Genomic DNA, 16,186 nt, shown 5'->3' with positions numbered 1-16,186 from the left:
ATGTTATCTCTCAGATTCTGGCGCGCTGCATTGTGGCGAATGTATAATAAAAGATGCCTGAAAGCATGTTTCAGAAATCAATCTTGACAAACGCAAGAATTTTCTTTCTCTTTCTTTTATTTTGCCCATTTGCCCATTTTATTTTTCATTCGAGTAATAGAGACACCAAATATCTGGATGCGTGTTTTTTTTTTAACTTTAAAATGGTGCGAATACATGAGTATGCATGAGTCACGACGTGAAATTCACATAGACCATCTGAATAATTGATGTAATCGAGAGCTATGGTGTCATCCTTGACGTTGTCTTCTAGGCCTTCGTGGCCGGGGCCCAGGTGATGACATATGATCTGGGTAGAGGGAGGCACCCAAAATGCGGAGGGCAAGTTTTGGGACTCGGCCGTTGGTGAAGGCCCGAAACGCAGCCTGCGAGTCGGTGATAGTGTGGAAGCTGGGCTTTTATTTGTTCTGTGCTTTGATGGTGACTGCGATGGCAATAGCCTCCATCGCAGCTAGGCCAGGGCCTGAAAGGATTTTAGCAAGGTAAGGGGAAAAGGAGTTATCGGCCGATGTGAAAGCGTATTTTGAGTCGCCGCACTCGCGATTCTATTTTGCGACATTGAGCTCAGCAGCAAAACGCTATGACCATTGGAGCCACCGCCTCCTGTCACTGTTCTTCTTGCGTCGCCTGACCGCAGCTGCTGTCGTCGTCGCTCACATAAAGGTCCCGGTTAACTCGGCAAAGGCGCCACAGTTTTTTTTTTTTTTGCTTGCGAACCACGTACCGCCTTTGCCAAAAGTTACCAGGCAATGCAGTTTCCTTCTCAGCCGCATGGCGGCGCCCTTACGGTACCCCTAAAGACCAAGAGGTCTTCAAATGTAAGGTCAAGGGTTTTCCTTGCCTTACACAGATTCAGAGCTTACGGGATGCTATAAGTGCTGCCCTGCACCGCTAAGAAACAAACGCCGTTGCCTCGTTAGCATGTTGATATTCCTGTGCAGCAAGGGGAGAAGGTTTTGCGTCAGAACTGCCCTGAATATCGCTTTATAATATTGATTTCCCGCGTTCGCTACTATTTTTGGTACTGGGCGCCGCATTTCTTCAGTGGAACAAGAAAGGAAAATTTAGACCTGAGCCTCCGCATACATACTCAGGCGAGAGATTGACTGGTCAACTGTAACTGCAGCCGAAGACCAACGTTAAGTTGGCGAAGGTCAAGGCAATGGTTGGACGAAGCTGGAGTCTCAGGAAGGCTTTCGACGATCGTCGCCACCAGAGACAGAGGCGCCGGCGACGATGTTCCCGGACACGGAAGGCACGTGGACAAACAAACAACAACTCCCGGGAGGCTGACGAGGCAGTCCAAGTCGTGGCGGTAGCCGCATCTTTTGCCGCAGGCACAACTCGGTACGGCACCACAGCGTCACCGGGCTCTTCTACTCGTGGCATCGACAGATGGGGCACCGCAAAGTACGAGCCGAAGACGCCGGCCAACCGCGACCAACACGCGACTCGTCGCCCCAAGGAACAGCGCCGCGAAACCACTTACTGGGCCTTTGAAAACCACTTTATTTCTGAATAACCTAAATATTTCCGACAGTGATGTCGAGGTAATGTTTGATCAGAGATAAATGGCCTTTCTGGTGATGCGGCTCAAGCCAAGCGCCCTACGTGAGTGGTGTTGGATGTTCCCCTCTCACGTCAAAAGTCTGAACATTCCTGCGGCTCTCGCGCGTAATGAACGTGAGACTTTTGAGGCGAGATTTTGTGGCAACAGCTAGAGTGCTTAGACCACGGCCTTAAAGTGAGAGTTTGCAGCCACGGCATCTTTGCAAGCTGTACTGCTCTGCTCTCGGGAGTGCGCGAAGCCACCGGTAAATTTTAGTCATCGGTCCTTCATTTCCGGTTAGCTTGTCTATGGCTGTACCTTGCTCGAATAAGGACTATGTTTCCCGTTTCACCATCTATACAATAGGCTGCAAATGCATTGGCGCTGCCAGGCCCAGAATATTCCAACAATCGCATGTTTCCTGTAGATAATGCGGCCGTTCTCCATTAGCTAGTAGCATTGGCTGCACCTACGTTAGCCGACTAGTATTCTAATTAAATATTAGGAACGCTGCGCTGTGGTGTTGCAACATCCGGGCCCTCACGGAGGCATTTCGAGTGGATCACACCTCGGGCTACCAAATGTTAATATCTTTGTGCCATCGTTGGCTCTAATGCTGTCCTGCTAGAGTCACGCGACGAATGGCTTCAACAAGCCAGTAGAAGTAGGGGTGGGGGCGAAAATCTGCTGCCTCTGCGTTGTCTGTGAGTTTGCAACTAGTTTCTTTTGGATCGTGAACTATGGATGCCGTGCATATGCCCGCTTTCACTCTTGCGAACGCCGCTCTCCGGCTGTAGGCTAAAACTCGAGCCTGGCTGGAACGCAGTCAAGGCGAAGAGGGCAGAGTGGCTCTAGGCTGCCATGGAGGGGTGGCCATCGAGCACATGCAGGGCGACCTCGGCTGGTTCTCATTCGAAACATTCGAGTAAGGAGGCAAGCTCACCTTTTGAGGCCACCTACGGATTGTGGACGGAGATAGGTGCGCCCGCGGAGTCTGTCGGCACATGTACTCTCAAGGATATTGGGACAATGTCGTGCTCATGTCTACCCGCGCTGAGCCCAGGTTCGGCTTTTTCGCACGCCGAGTGCAATGTGCGCCAGGTCTTCCCTTCTGAACCGCGCCCACAAATCAGCCCAAGCCACAGAGAAGCTCTACATATACTGCAGCGGGAGTGCGCTGCTTTTTGTGGTGGTTCCTTACTATACCGACAGCGCTTTGACCCGTTCGCTCAGACAGGAATGTGCCTGTGTGAAGAGGAGTGGGAGAGAGAGAGAGACTTTAATGAATGCAGGAGAGGTCTGCCTGGTTATTAGCCTAGCATGCTACTCCGAGGAGTGGGAGAGCATCCAACGTATTGTTACAGTCACCATTCATTGCCCGAAATCGCCACCACAACATCCAGAGGGCGCCACTCTGCTTCAGGCACTAGAGGGGTTCTACAAGGCACTGTTTTGCGCCCGCAACGCGGCGGTGCCAGCATCACCTGTAACGACGAGGAAGGCTAAGCTAACGCAGTGATTGCGAGTAACGCGTGCATGGCAGAGAACTCAAGCTGCGGCCGGGAGCGATTTGCACGCGCAGTCCTAATGACGGCTTGGGTGCCGCGCGACATCGAAGCACTTCAGCCAAGGCGCTGTCCTCCTGCACCATTTCCCCGCCTCCGCTTTTCTACTTCCAGTCATCTATTCTTTTTTTTTTCTTTTTTTGGGGGGTAGGGGGAAGGGGGGGGGGGGCAGTTTCTCCAAACTTGTTTCAACTTTTTGTTTTTTTACCAACTACGGCTGAATGTGTGTGGCCGACTGAATCGAAGCGGAACGCCACATCAACATCAACACCATCGCCCTTGTGTCATCGCATTATAGTGTACTAGAAGATGGGGTAGTGTGTTCAGGCGCCGCCGCTCACCATGCATTGGCGTGTCGCGGCGCGCGTCGAAAGTGCGGCGGCGCTGCTGTAGCATGGGCTGTCGGGAAAAGGCGCGCTTTTCGTTGTCGTCTGCTAGTCAGTGACGCGTACGCGTGCATTGACGCGGTTGCGTGGTACGCGGCTCACAGAAAGTTTTTCATGTGATCCCTTTCTCGTGCTATAATTGCCGCTGGCCGTCCGACAGTGAAGAAATGCCGAATCGTCGGCGGCAACGGCACTGCTTTACACCTGGGTGCACAACAGGCTACCATTGGACTAAGGGTGAGCAGCCGTCGCTTTTCGCTGTTCCAAAAGATGAAGAGCGCAGGAAGATCTGGGAGCGGAATTTGCACCGGAAAGACAAGACCCTGGATGAAACGTACTCGGTATGAAAACTGCACTTCGAGCCATCGTGCATTCTCAGAGATTACGTTCACGTTATAAACGGAGGAGTCCGCATACCACGCGGGAAACCAGAGTTGACGCCGGACGCCGTGCCGACGTTGCTTCCCAATAACCCGAGCTACTTGTCATTTTTTGTCAAGGGCATCAAACAGTCGCGAGAGGCAGGGCGAAAAGGAAAAACTGCACGCGAAAATCAGACGATGTTCATAAGTATGCCACCGCGGCCGTCTGATCATGAATTGGTCACGATTTCGAGGTCGCGTTTCCTGCTCGCTGCAGTATGCACAATAGTTTGTTCATTACCCTTGTGTTCAAACTTTCCTCGGCAGCAGTACCCGCTGTAAGTTCTCTGCGCCTGTACACAATGCAGCTATTGGAAAAGAATTTGGAGCTTCTTTTCCGCAATTTTGGCTGTTTTGCGGCCGTCTGCTAGTCACTGCTCTTTTTTTTCTTCCCTGTGCGACTTGTCCTATCGCATTTAATTTTATTTGTCGTGCATGTACAATGACAAACATTTACAGGACACGTTATTGAAGTGTTGGCTTTTGAAAGGACCAAAAATACTCTGTGCGATGTACAGAACGCACCGCCGCGTATCGGGAGGAGTGCATGCAGTGACAGCCATGCTCTGGTGGCGCCATCTCGTGGCTTTCGACATCAACAGCGACAGCCGCGAGTCCTCCCTGAACCCACTACCCCATATTCTAGTACACTATAATCGCATGTGTCGTCGTCCTTCTCTGTCGCTTTTGTTAGAGTGTACTAGAATTTTTGAGTGGCGCGACCGAAGCCGGCACGCCTTGCATACCAGCGTCCCCTTTCTTGAAGAAAGTAGCGGTGGCGCTGGCTCGTACACTCTTGAAGCAATTAAGCAAACAAGGGAAGTGAAATGAGGGGCTCGTTATAAATATGACAGAAGCCAACAGCCACAGAAACCAAGGGGCACAGGGGATTTTTTTTTTACTTCTTTTATTTTATTTTGTGGTGTTGATCAATTTAGAATATTACTGAATATGTTATCGCTTAAGCTAATTGATTAGAAAAGCAGAAGAAAAAACAACCACATGCCGCCGGTGGGATCCGAACCCACGACCTCCGAATTACGCGTCCGGTGCTCTACCTCTGAGCTACGGCGACGGCTGTCAATTCTTCTGCTTTCGGGGGTATTTATGTTTCACAAGTAACCTAACCTTGAGAGTGTTCATCAGCGCCACCCACGTTCATAAGCGGCGGACGTAGAACGTCCTCAGTTACCGCAGGTGTGACGTAGAACGTCATCGAACGGAGAGGGTGGAAGCTGCGTGAGAACCCTCTTATGCTTCCTATGGCGTCAAGGCTGCCAGAACCGAGGCCCTCGATAAGCAATTAAGCAAACAAGGGAAGTGAAATGAGGGGCTCGTTATAAATATGACAGAAGCCAACAGCCACAGAAACCAAGGGGCACAGGGGATTTTTTTTACTTCTTTTATTTTATTTTGTGGTGTTGATCAATTTAGAATATTACTGAATATGTTATCGCTTAAGCTAATTGATTAGAAAAGCAGAAGAAAAAACAACCACATGCCGCCGGTGGGATCCGAACCCACGACCTCCGAATTACGCGTCCGGTGCTCTACCTCTGAGCTACGGCGACGGCTGTCAATTCTTCTGCTTTCGGGGGTATTTATGTTTCACAAGTAACCTAACCTTGAGAGTGTTCATCAGCGCCACCCACGTTCATAAGCGGCGGACGTAGAACGTCCTCAGTTACCGCAGGTGTGACGTAGAACGTCATCGAACGGAGAGGGTGGAAGCTGCGTGAGAACCCTCTTATGCTTCCTATGGCGTCAAGGCTGCCAGAACCGAGGCCCTCGATAAGCAATTAAGCAAACAAGGGAAGTGAAATGAGGGGCTCGTTATAAATATGACAGAAGCCAACAGCCACAGAAACCAAGGGGCACAGGGGATTTTTTTTTACTTCTTTTATTTTATTTTGTGGTGTTGATCAATTTAGAATATTACTGAATATGTTATCGCTTAAGCTAATTGATTAGAAAAGCAGAAGAAAAAACAACCACATGCCGCCGGTGGGATCCGAACCCACGACCTCCGAATTACGCGTCCGGTGCTCTACCTCTGAGCTACCTCTGAGCGCTGATGAACACTCTCAAGGTTAGGTTACTTGTGAAACATAAATACCCCCGAAAGCAGAAGAATTGACAGCCGTCGCCGTAGCTCAGAGGTAGAGCACCGGACGCGTAATTCGGAGGTCGTGGGTTCGGATCCCACCGGCGGCATGTGGTTGTTTTTTCTTCTGCTTTTCTAATCAATTAGCTTAAGCGATAACATATTCAGTAATATTCTAAATTGATCAACACCACAAAATAAAATAAAAGAAGTAAAAAAAAATCCCCTGTGCCCCTTGGTTTCTGTGGCTGTTGGCTTCTGTCATATTTATAACGAGCCCCTCATTTCACTTCCCTTGTTTGCTTAATTGCTTATCGAGGGCCTCGGTTCTGGCAGCCTTGACGCCATAGGAAGCATAAGAGGGTTCTCACGCAGCTTCCACCCTCTCCGTTCGATGACGTTCTACGTCACACCTGCGGTAACTGAGGACGTTCTACGTCCGCCGCTTATGAACGTGGGTGGCGCTGGTGAACACTCTCAAGGTTAGGTTACTTGTGAAACATAAATACACCCGAAAGCAGAAGAATTGACAGCCGTCGCCGTAGCTCAGAGGTAGAGCACCGGACGCGTAATTCGGAGGTCGTGGGTTCGGATCCCACCGGCGGCATGTGGTTGTTTTTTCTTCTGCTTTTCTAATCAATTAGCTTAAGCGATAACATATTCAGTAATATTCTAAATTGATCAACACCACAAAATAAAATAAAAGAAGTAAAAAAAAAATCCCCTGTGCCCCTTGGTTTCTGTGGCTGTTGGCTTCTGTCATATTTATAACGAGCCCCTCATTTCACTTCCCTTGTTTGCTTAATTGCTTATCGAGGGCCTCGGTTCTGGCAGCCTTGACGCCATAGGAAGCATAAGAGGGTTCTCACGCAGCTTCCACCCTCTCCGTTCGATGACGTTCTACGTCACACCTGCGGTAACTGAGGACGTTCTACGTCCGCCGCTTATGAACGTGGGTGGCGCTGATGAACACTCTCAAGGTTAGGTTACTTGTGAAACATAAATACCCCCGAAAGCAGAAGAATTGACAGCCGTCGCCGTAGCTCAGAGGTAGAGCACCGGACGCGTAATTCGGAGGTCGTGGGTTCGGATCCCACCGGCGGCATGTGGTTGTTTTTTCTTCTGCTTTTCTAATCAATTAGCTTAAGCGATAACATATTCAGTAATATTCTAAATTGATCAACACCACAAAATAAAATAAAAGAAGTAAAAAAAAATCCCCTGTGCCCCTTGGTTTCTGTGGCTGTTGGCTTCTGTCATATTTATAACGAGCCCCTCATTTCACTTCCCTTGTTTGCTTAATTGCTTATCGAGGGCCTCGGTTCTGGCAGCCTTGACGCCATAGGAAGCATAAGAGGGTTCTCACGCAGCTTCCACCCTCTCCGTTCGATGACGTTCTACGTCACACCTGCGGTAACTGAGGACGTTCTACGTCCGCCGCTTATGAACGTGGGTGGCGCTGATGAACACTCTCAAGGTTAGGTTACTTGTGAAACATAAATACCCCCGAAAGCAGAAGAATTGACAGCCGTCGCCGTAGCTCAGAGGTAGAGCACCGGACGCGTAATTCGGAGGTCGTGGGTTCGGATCCCACCGGCGGCATGTGGTTGTTTTTTCTTCTGCTTTTCTAATCAATTAGCTTAAGCGATAACATATTCAGTAATATTCTAAATTGATCAACACCACAAAATAAAATAAAAGAAGTAAAAAAAAAAAATCCCCTGTGCCCCTTGGTTTCTGTGGCTGTTGGCTTCTGTCACACTCTTGAAGCAAGTTGGCGTGTTCCGACCTGTATGCGTGTGTGTGCGTGTGTGCGTGCGCGCATGCGAGCTCTATCGCAGATTTGTGACTCAAATGGAAAGAAAACAGCGTTTAAATCACTGTTATGCGCCCGGGTGCAAGACTGGGCACGCTCGCACGGTCCAAGGCCGCAAGTGTTGTGTTTCTACCCCCCCCCCCCCCCTAACTCTCTTTGTGTGTTCCCGTCACACCTGTCTCCACTTAGGCCATGCCCAGATACAGTGCGTCGTTCTGCGAAAGTGGTCTTCAGGCACGCGCTCTCGTGCAACCTCATAACAGGTGGAAACGAACACGAGGGAGGTATTCAACTCCTGGATTCCTGGTACCACCACTTCTGCCTAACTGCCACGACGTGTCTTCCGGAGTTCCCCTTAAACGTCACCCAAGGCACCCGAGTATTGACCTTGCGACATTGTGTGCATCTGTCAAGGTGACAAGTCTCAACGCCAGCTGCTACCTGCGGAGACGAGCGTCTGCCAAGCGCCTGCCATTCAACCGGCCCACGTCCCTTCCTCCTACGGCACTGCGGCGGTGCTCCTGGATCCGATGCCTGGTGGGACACGCTACTAGTACGGCAAAACATATCACAAGGTATCGCTTTTTAAAGCCCCAAGAGATGAAGAGCGACGACTTGTCTGGGAGAGAAATCTGTGTAGGCTTGATAAGCCCCTCGACGCCGATTGCGCTGTGTGCGAGCTTCACTTTGAGCCTCATTTAATCGTGAGAGATTATGTGCACATAATTAACGGAACAGAAGTTCGAGTGCCAAGAGGCAAACCAACTCTTCGGCCTGACGCTGTGCCGACGATTTTGCCGAATGTGCCTTCATACCTAACGAAGAAAACACCGGCACCGCGGCCATTGACAAAACGGCGTCAGTTCGCGTCTGATAACGACGGCGAAAAAAAACGACGTCCCATTGACCGAGGTAAAGTGGCGTCATCAGACGAACGTGCAACAGCCGCTACTGAGAATAACGAAGCCGAAGAAGCGGATCACGCAGTCGTCGACTTTGCTTCTGAGCCAGCTGCCTCCCTTGACGACCTTCGCAAGCTCGCCGTGCCATCGAGATCGTGGGCACTACATGAATTCCCCGACTTCAATGGTGTGTCATACGTTGAGTGCAAGTTGAACTTTCGCACAGGCGTACTCGCCATTGAGAGATCAGTGTTTTTCAAGTAGACAGGGGAAGGCAGCGTGGATTGTGAAGTGTTCGTGCGGACATGAAGACATGAAGCACATAAGTGCTCTATTGAGGCAACTGCTGGACTAATTAGAATGAAATTTGTTTCATTAAAGAGAGTATGTTGAATTAAAGCAAATGTATGCTGCAGAATTTCAATTTCAGGCCCTGTACTCTCTACAGAAACCCACGAAATTGAGCCCGTTAAAGAAAAAATGGAACAAAGCTTATAAACCTGTAAATCTGCTTGTAAACTGCGTCTGCTGGAGCCTCTCAAGTGGACAAATGAGAAATATAAGTGTACAGCTTGGAACAAATATTTACGATGTTCACGAATATTTTGCAAAATTCTATCTCTGAAATTACGGGTATATTTGGGAGCAGTGTATCATACATCAATTTGGTGCACTGTGGATGTCCCAGTCGATTATTGCAGTATAAGAATTTGTGACATTTTTGTCTATAGTACTGAGTAAAATTTGATGCTTGCCTTTTTTAGTTTCTCGATATTTGTACGAAGAAGGCTGACGACGTTAATAGAAACTCTACTTCGTACAGTTTGATAATTTGAAAGTTTTTTTCCAAAATGCAACAAACCCCATCAAGAACGGTGCACTGGATGCTGAGCAAATTGGTCGTTCTTTTCGCCTGCATTTAGGTCTGCATCTTACAGTTCGAATAAAGATTGTGATAAAATACCCTATTTACATGTAGCGCATTAACTATCGCGCATTAACCAGCGCCACATGCATGAGTCGACTCGCTCCCGTAACTCAACGCTCATCTGGCGCATTAATGCGATGCGCCTTCCTAGCGCATTAACGCTGTTTACATGAATGCGATGCGATAGAAATTCTATGCACCCCTGTAGGATCCATATAAACGCAGCAACTGACAATATCCACCAATTGCCTTCGGCAGAATTGCATCTGCAAAAATTATTATGCAGTCACCGCCATACTGCTCACACGCTCCACTAAGCTCATTAGAATGCGTTTTGTACAGAAAACTTGATCATAAACAGGCAATAAAATGAATGAAGGGCACTGATCGCTCAAATAGTGACGTTTGATCCTGCTTACAAGCAGCAGGTTAATAATATGGTTTTCTGGAATAACCTTTTGTCGTGCTTCACCACAGCCAGTCATGTTACAACCATTTTGCGCATCATAACAAAATCTCTCCGAGCCTACCAGGTGCTCGCCCAGTGCAGGTTAGTTGTAGCCGAGACGGTAATGTAGTTCAGTTGTGATGAAACATCCATTTATTACGTTCTTTTTGTGAAAACTCGCTGTTTCTGCAAACGCACCGGCGAGCAGCCGCCTGCCAGGCCGGAGTGGCCGGGCGACGCTTTCAAGAGTGGGCGACTACAGCGCCGCCGCTACTTTTCTGCACGAAAAGGCCCACTCCACGGCAGCCGGTCGCGCCACTCAAAAATTCTAGTACACTCTACTTTTGTTGTTCTCTGGTGAACCAACATCAGCATCATCAGTCACGTCTCGTGATCGAACAAGCGATGCCAGCGCCCTAAGCTGGCGCGCGGCGCGCGTGCATTGAGGAGGCGCTTTGCTGAGCGGGCGAAGAACCGGAAAACGTGAGAAGCGTGAACCTCATCTTGAAGTCAAAAAAAGCAGGTGGCGGGCTGGTAATAACCAGGTAAGGCTAACATCAATTTCGCGAATATCAAGACGATGTCTGGACGTCGCTGGAGCCTCATGAGAGCCTCTCAACGATCTTCCCAGGCGGTGACGGAGACGACGACGACGACGGACGGAGAGAGCACGTGCGGATCAGAACAAACCGTTAGCGACGCTGCCGAAGACATGGTGGTGGCGGCCGTATCTCCTCCTGCGGGGACCATTCGGTACGGCGTTACAGCTGCGCGCTGCACTCGCCGGCGTCGAAACCCAAGGCAGCGCCAAGGGCGAATGGAAGTTCCAGCAGCCCGACGCCTTCAGCCACCAGGACCCGGAGGCGACCGACTCGGATTTCGTGAAGAGCGCCACAACATCGCTCCGCGGGCCAATGCGGTCAGCGACCAGGATGGAGGCGCCTTCCGCCAATCGCAGGACGACGGTCGCGGTAGCGGACTGGACGAATGAGCCGAGGATTGGCACGAGGCGCCAGAACGCGCTGTCGGTCTCGCGGCCAGCGGCGTGTTCTCAGCGGTGGCCTTGCAAGAGACATGGAATGCGGAGCAGCTGAGGCTTGTGCCAGCGATGGATCAGCCGGAGCAGCTGATTAGGGTGCTGCGAAGGCCGTCCCGCTGCGAGTTCGTATGTCACGCTGTACGTTTCGGGTGAGGGTGTGTGCACGCGGAACGGAGCCCCTGGACTTTAATTTCCTTTTCGCAGCTCTACTGCGCTTTCCTAAAGGTTCGAAGCATGAACTGCGTCTAGTGCACCTGGCGGAGTCCAGAACACTGTGTGAGCTTTTCTTTTTTTTCTCCCCGAGCCTGGACATTGCTGAGGGAGGCACCTCATGCAACCATACCTATGGGACGAGTCTGACTGTGATGTCATAGCTTACCTTCTGCATTCCTGTGGGCTCTTTTTTTTTTGCACTTTTTGCCTTATTTTCACTTGTACTGTCGTCGCGCGATGGGCGAAGCAGCAGCTCCTGCCTGCTTTTTTTGTTTGTTTGGTACTGTTACTCGTTTTCTCTTTTTTTTTCAGTGAAGAAAATATTGTTGTGTTTGGTCATGCTTTTGTTCCGTGTGCTGTGTGAATAAAAATAAACAAATGACCTTTTGTCATTTATTCTGCTTGTGCTTCATGATGTCCCCACAAAAGGCGACCGCAGAAGTGCGATCGAAACAAGCGACTGGACTCGAAGAATTTCAGGATGTCTTGTTGAGACGCGCCCCACCGCGGTGGCTGAGTGGTTACGGCGCTCGACTGCTGGCCCGAAAGACGCGGGTTCGATCCCGGCCGCGGCAGCCGAATTTCGATGGAGGCGAAATTCTAGAGGCCCGTGTACTGTGCGATGTCAGTAACCCCAGGTGGTCGAAATTTCCGGAGACCTTCACTACGGCGTCCCTCATAGCCTAAGTTGCTTTGGGGCGTTAAACCCCAATAAACCAAGCCAATCTTCTTGAGACGCGTTTCGAGGGCGGCGTCTTCTAACGACTGCGTGCCCCGCCTGATGACGCCACCGCAAGGCGCGAGCTGCGCGCGTGCACCGCACGTAGCTCCCGCCTCGCGCACACAGCTCACGTGTTTCAGGTCGCCCCAGGTGTTTTTCCGCCGCCCTTCTTTTCACGGTAAGCTCTTGCGATTTCGTTTTCCCGCCTTAAGGCCGTTGTACGATCGTTTTTTGGGCGGATCCGCCAGCGAGCGGACCGCTCGCTTTCAGCCTCCGCTCGGGCGTGGGCCGGAATGGTGTTATACGATCACTTTGCTGCTGGCGGACGAGACAGATGGTTCGAACGTTCCGATTGGTGCTCCCGTCAGTGCCGCCCGTTCAATCGCGTGTTTGTAGCGAAACACGCAGATATCTTGCGGTAGAAATTACCCATATTAATTGCGGCGTATTCAAGACAATATCCGTTACGTCAACGTTTCTTTTGCTGCGGGATTTTCGTCGAAGGTAGACTCGTGGTCGGCTGTGATTCGGGCTGGGACGGCACGAATCTTGGTTCAGACGACCCTGACGGCCGCGAAACAATTCGCGACAAAACTTTGCAAGATCGAAGGCGAGTCTGCTCATCTGAAGCGATGCCGTCGGAAACGATACGTGTTTGGATCATTTCTACCCAAGAGACTGAAAAACGCGTCACATCGCGTCCCCGTTCGACGATACGTTCTCACAACGAACCGTGATTTCCGGCCCCAAAATAACAGAATGCTGCCTGCTCTGAAAGTTACGCTGCCCTGACGATTTCGCTGCGACGACGCGATTCTTACTGCGAATTCTCGATCGGGCCACACTGCAGTACAGGCTGCTAACAACCGTCCGTAATTACTATCGGCATAATCCCATTTTTTAAAATAGTTACGATTGCATACTTAAAATTTTTAGTCAGTTATTCAAAATAGCACACTTCAGTGTTTTTGCATTGCTGACAGAGAAAAAAAACAATTGCACTTGCAGCCTTTCCCAAGCAATTTGCACAGTCACTGTAATATGTAAACGGCCTTCTCCTTGGCTCCCTATACTGTTACTGGAAAAGACATGCTTACCTATTCAATATATAAGGTGTGTGCGTGCGTGTGGGGGTGTGTGTTAATTGTGCATGTGTTTAACATTCACAATTTAGCACAACACTGCTGTCAAACACAAATGCTAATGGACATGAAAAGTTATGTTTCCAGCTAATTGGAATAGGTAAAATCAGTTGTAATTAAAGCAGTTATGCATTTCACAGAACAGTGAAAATGCAACAATAATGATTTATTTTTGTCATGTTTTTCCCGCCATTATTAAACCCAACATAGAAATAGCACTATGTGGCTGCAAAGGGGCTAAGACGTGCATCACTGGGCTAAAAGGGCATGGCTTTGTTCTGCACAGTGACAGCGGGCCATCAAGTTGTGGTTTAGCATTCTTTCCTGAGCTCATATTGCAGTTGCACAAGCCAGAATGCAGTGTTGAAAACAACTATGGGAAGTCCTGCTGAAGGCCATGTCATTGTTGCCATGTACAAAACAAGCTGGCATATACTCTGTGCAACTCCAAAGCATTCTCAAATGTCGCTGTGAATGCAAAGCAAAGTTGGTGCCTTCGTATTGCATAGAAGTCCGTGCATGCCATTCTCATTAATATAAATATAATGAGATGTCGGAGCCAGTAAACTGAATTACAGGTTCAGTAAATGCAAGAACCAATTTGGAGGGTTTACATGGCCACGGCTCCCGGCTTAGGCTGAGAAAGAATACTTGTATAGTCAGGGGAACAAGGTACGATGGCCATATTATCTGGTTATCTCGAGCAAACACTAACATCTCAAGCAGAATTTGTAAAATTGAATTTCCAGTAAGGGAGCTATGATGTCGTGCTATAAAATGAAATTACAAATAAGCCGTTTAAGTATGTGACAGGTATATATGCATATTTTCTCTGATACAGCCTTAAAGCAGTGTCTAAAGTTATTTTCACTGATCAGTAAAATGTACAACGGCTGAATGTAACGATGACCACTTCCCAAGGTAGCAAGGAAAAGTGAACATTGCTAACTGTTAAGTGATGTTCATACCACTTAACATATGCTGAATTTTAGAGTGCTGTTAGTTGCTGACTATCAACATGTTCAGCAAAATATACCTATATCACTGCCAGTCTGCTTTCAAAAAAAGAAATTAACTGAGGCATTGACAGGCAACAGAAATTTGGAAAATAGCAATATGAAGTTAGGCCGAAGAATGCCGAAGAAAAACAGAAAAGCAGTGATGGCTTTTGTCGTTTCTTGCATCTCTATAATGCAACTTGAAGTTGACGGCTTTTGTGTTTAAGATGAACCAGCAGTCCTGTAAACACTATCCTGAATATATAAAAGTCACATGCATATGTATGCATTTGCAGCATTCTCACTGAGCCATGTTATGAAGTCGATGTCTTGCTTACCTGAAGATACGATAAGAGAGAAGCGCCAAGAAAAGACTGACACAGATAGGCACAGTAATGCATGCTTAGCTTTTCAGTGCACGAGTTCAGCTGGCTAGACCTAGCTTGTGCAGTGTGCAAGTTAGCCTAAATGCAACTGTATACCATCCGACAAAACTGTTGTATAAATCTGCCCCAATATTACTTGAAATAGATTGTGAGGATAGTTCTTACGCATAAGATAGCATTGTATTGGTTTCCTGAGCTGAGCAAGTGGCTAAGCACTTTATTACAATTACTTATTTTAACATTTATTATACCTAAACAGTACTAAATGACAATACTTGAGTGGTGAGCTAACATGATACACCAAGTAAGAACTTAATGAGTTTGTAATTTATACTAACAAGAAGTAATTAACCATTAGCATCCAAGTACAGCCATACCGCTACAAAGGAAAAGTTTGTAGGTTTTCTTTGTAGCCTTATGGCTCCACTTGAGTGGATGCTAATGAGCAATTACTCCCTTATCACAAATCTTCACCTTGGAGGATTTACCTAATTCAGTGGATGCACATCATCATTTACTGCATAGATTTCTGCAGTGACTAGCTCAAAGGACAAGAGGTTAGTAAGCCCTGTGAGTTGGAAGGCCATTCCAGCCTTTTGTGGCAAAAACAAAAATGAATCTTGAAATGTAGTGGCATGAGCTAACTGAGGCACAACACTGCTTGTGCGACTAGTGCAGAAGGAACCATGACTCAGAACAGATTAGTTGGTTATGTGACAGTAAACAGTTTAAAAAAATCTGCAGTTTCTGCATGACATGCAGAAATTTGAAGATTCACTTTTAGTGATGTTACACTGGAGCTTCAAAAATAGTCTGAGAGAATAAAACAAGTGCCTCAGGTCTGAACTCATTCCAGGATTCTAGTTAAGTTAGATTTTGTGGCATGTGCCATTCGAATACACAAGCTGATGCCACACAGGGGATTTGAACGCAAGCAACTTGGAAGACGGTGATACTAAGGACACGTCAAGTGTAAATATTATGGGTTGTGGGTGGGTGTATGAGGATTATTAGGTATTTGAACCAGTATACAGTGAATATACCTTTATCGGAAGGCCTTATAAGTTGGCAAAATGTAATGCTGACAATAAAAAAACAATATTAGTGCATTCTTAGTAACATTAGCAAACAGGCCAATCCAGGGCATGCTAAATGTTCTTTTGGAGAACTGAAATGCTGGTATTGATTGCAATATGGCAGACCCCATATAGCTGTCAGTGAAGGCATGTGACAAAACACTGAAGGGACGGTAATAATGCAAGTAATAAAAAGCTGAGGCCCAAAGGAGTGCCTCGGGGGACGTTCGAGATTGCAGGAAAAGGCAGGATGCACAAGAATTGGCAAGGGAAATCTGCCGAAGGCTGGCTGTTTAAGCTTGGATCCAGTTTAGAGCTATTGGATGCAAGTTAAAGCACGAGAAAACCAGCCTTACATAAATAAGGGAATCGCATGCTTTTTCAAAGCAAAGAACAAAAGCATCATAGGGGGATGTTGCAGTCAAGGTGCA

At 48.2% G+C, this 16,186-nt stretch overlaps 1 protein-coding gene and 1 long non-coding RNA gene across 3 annotated transcripts in view; both read left to right on the top strand.

Moving 5' to 3' along the window:
* Nucleotides 1-16,186, top strand: part of LOC149352665 (choline O-acetyltransferase-like) — a 198,617-nt gene that overhangs the window by 151,951 nt on the left and 30,480 nt on the right. The gene's annotated exons all lie outside the window — the stretch shown is intronic.
* LOC149352666 (uncharacterized) lies at nucleotides 10,491-11,824 on the top strand. Its single transcript, XR_016289545.1, has 2 exons — nucleotides 10,491-10,725; nucleotides 10,812-11,824. It is a non-coding gene; the product is annotated as an uncharacterized LOC149352666 (long non-coding RNA).

Source organism: Amblyomma mixtum, chromosome 3, assembly GCF_055824585.1.
Source record: "Amblyomma mixtum isolate Tamu chromosome 3, ASM5582458v1, whole genome shotgun sequence".
Classification (NCBI taxonomy): Eukaryota; Metazoa; Arthropoda; class Arachnida; order Ixodida; family Ixodidae; genus Amblyomma; species Amblyomma mixtum.
The sequence above is the reverse complement of the archived record's forward strand: the minus strand, read 5'-3'. Positions and strand labels throughout refer to the sequence as shown.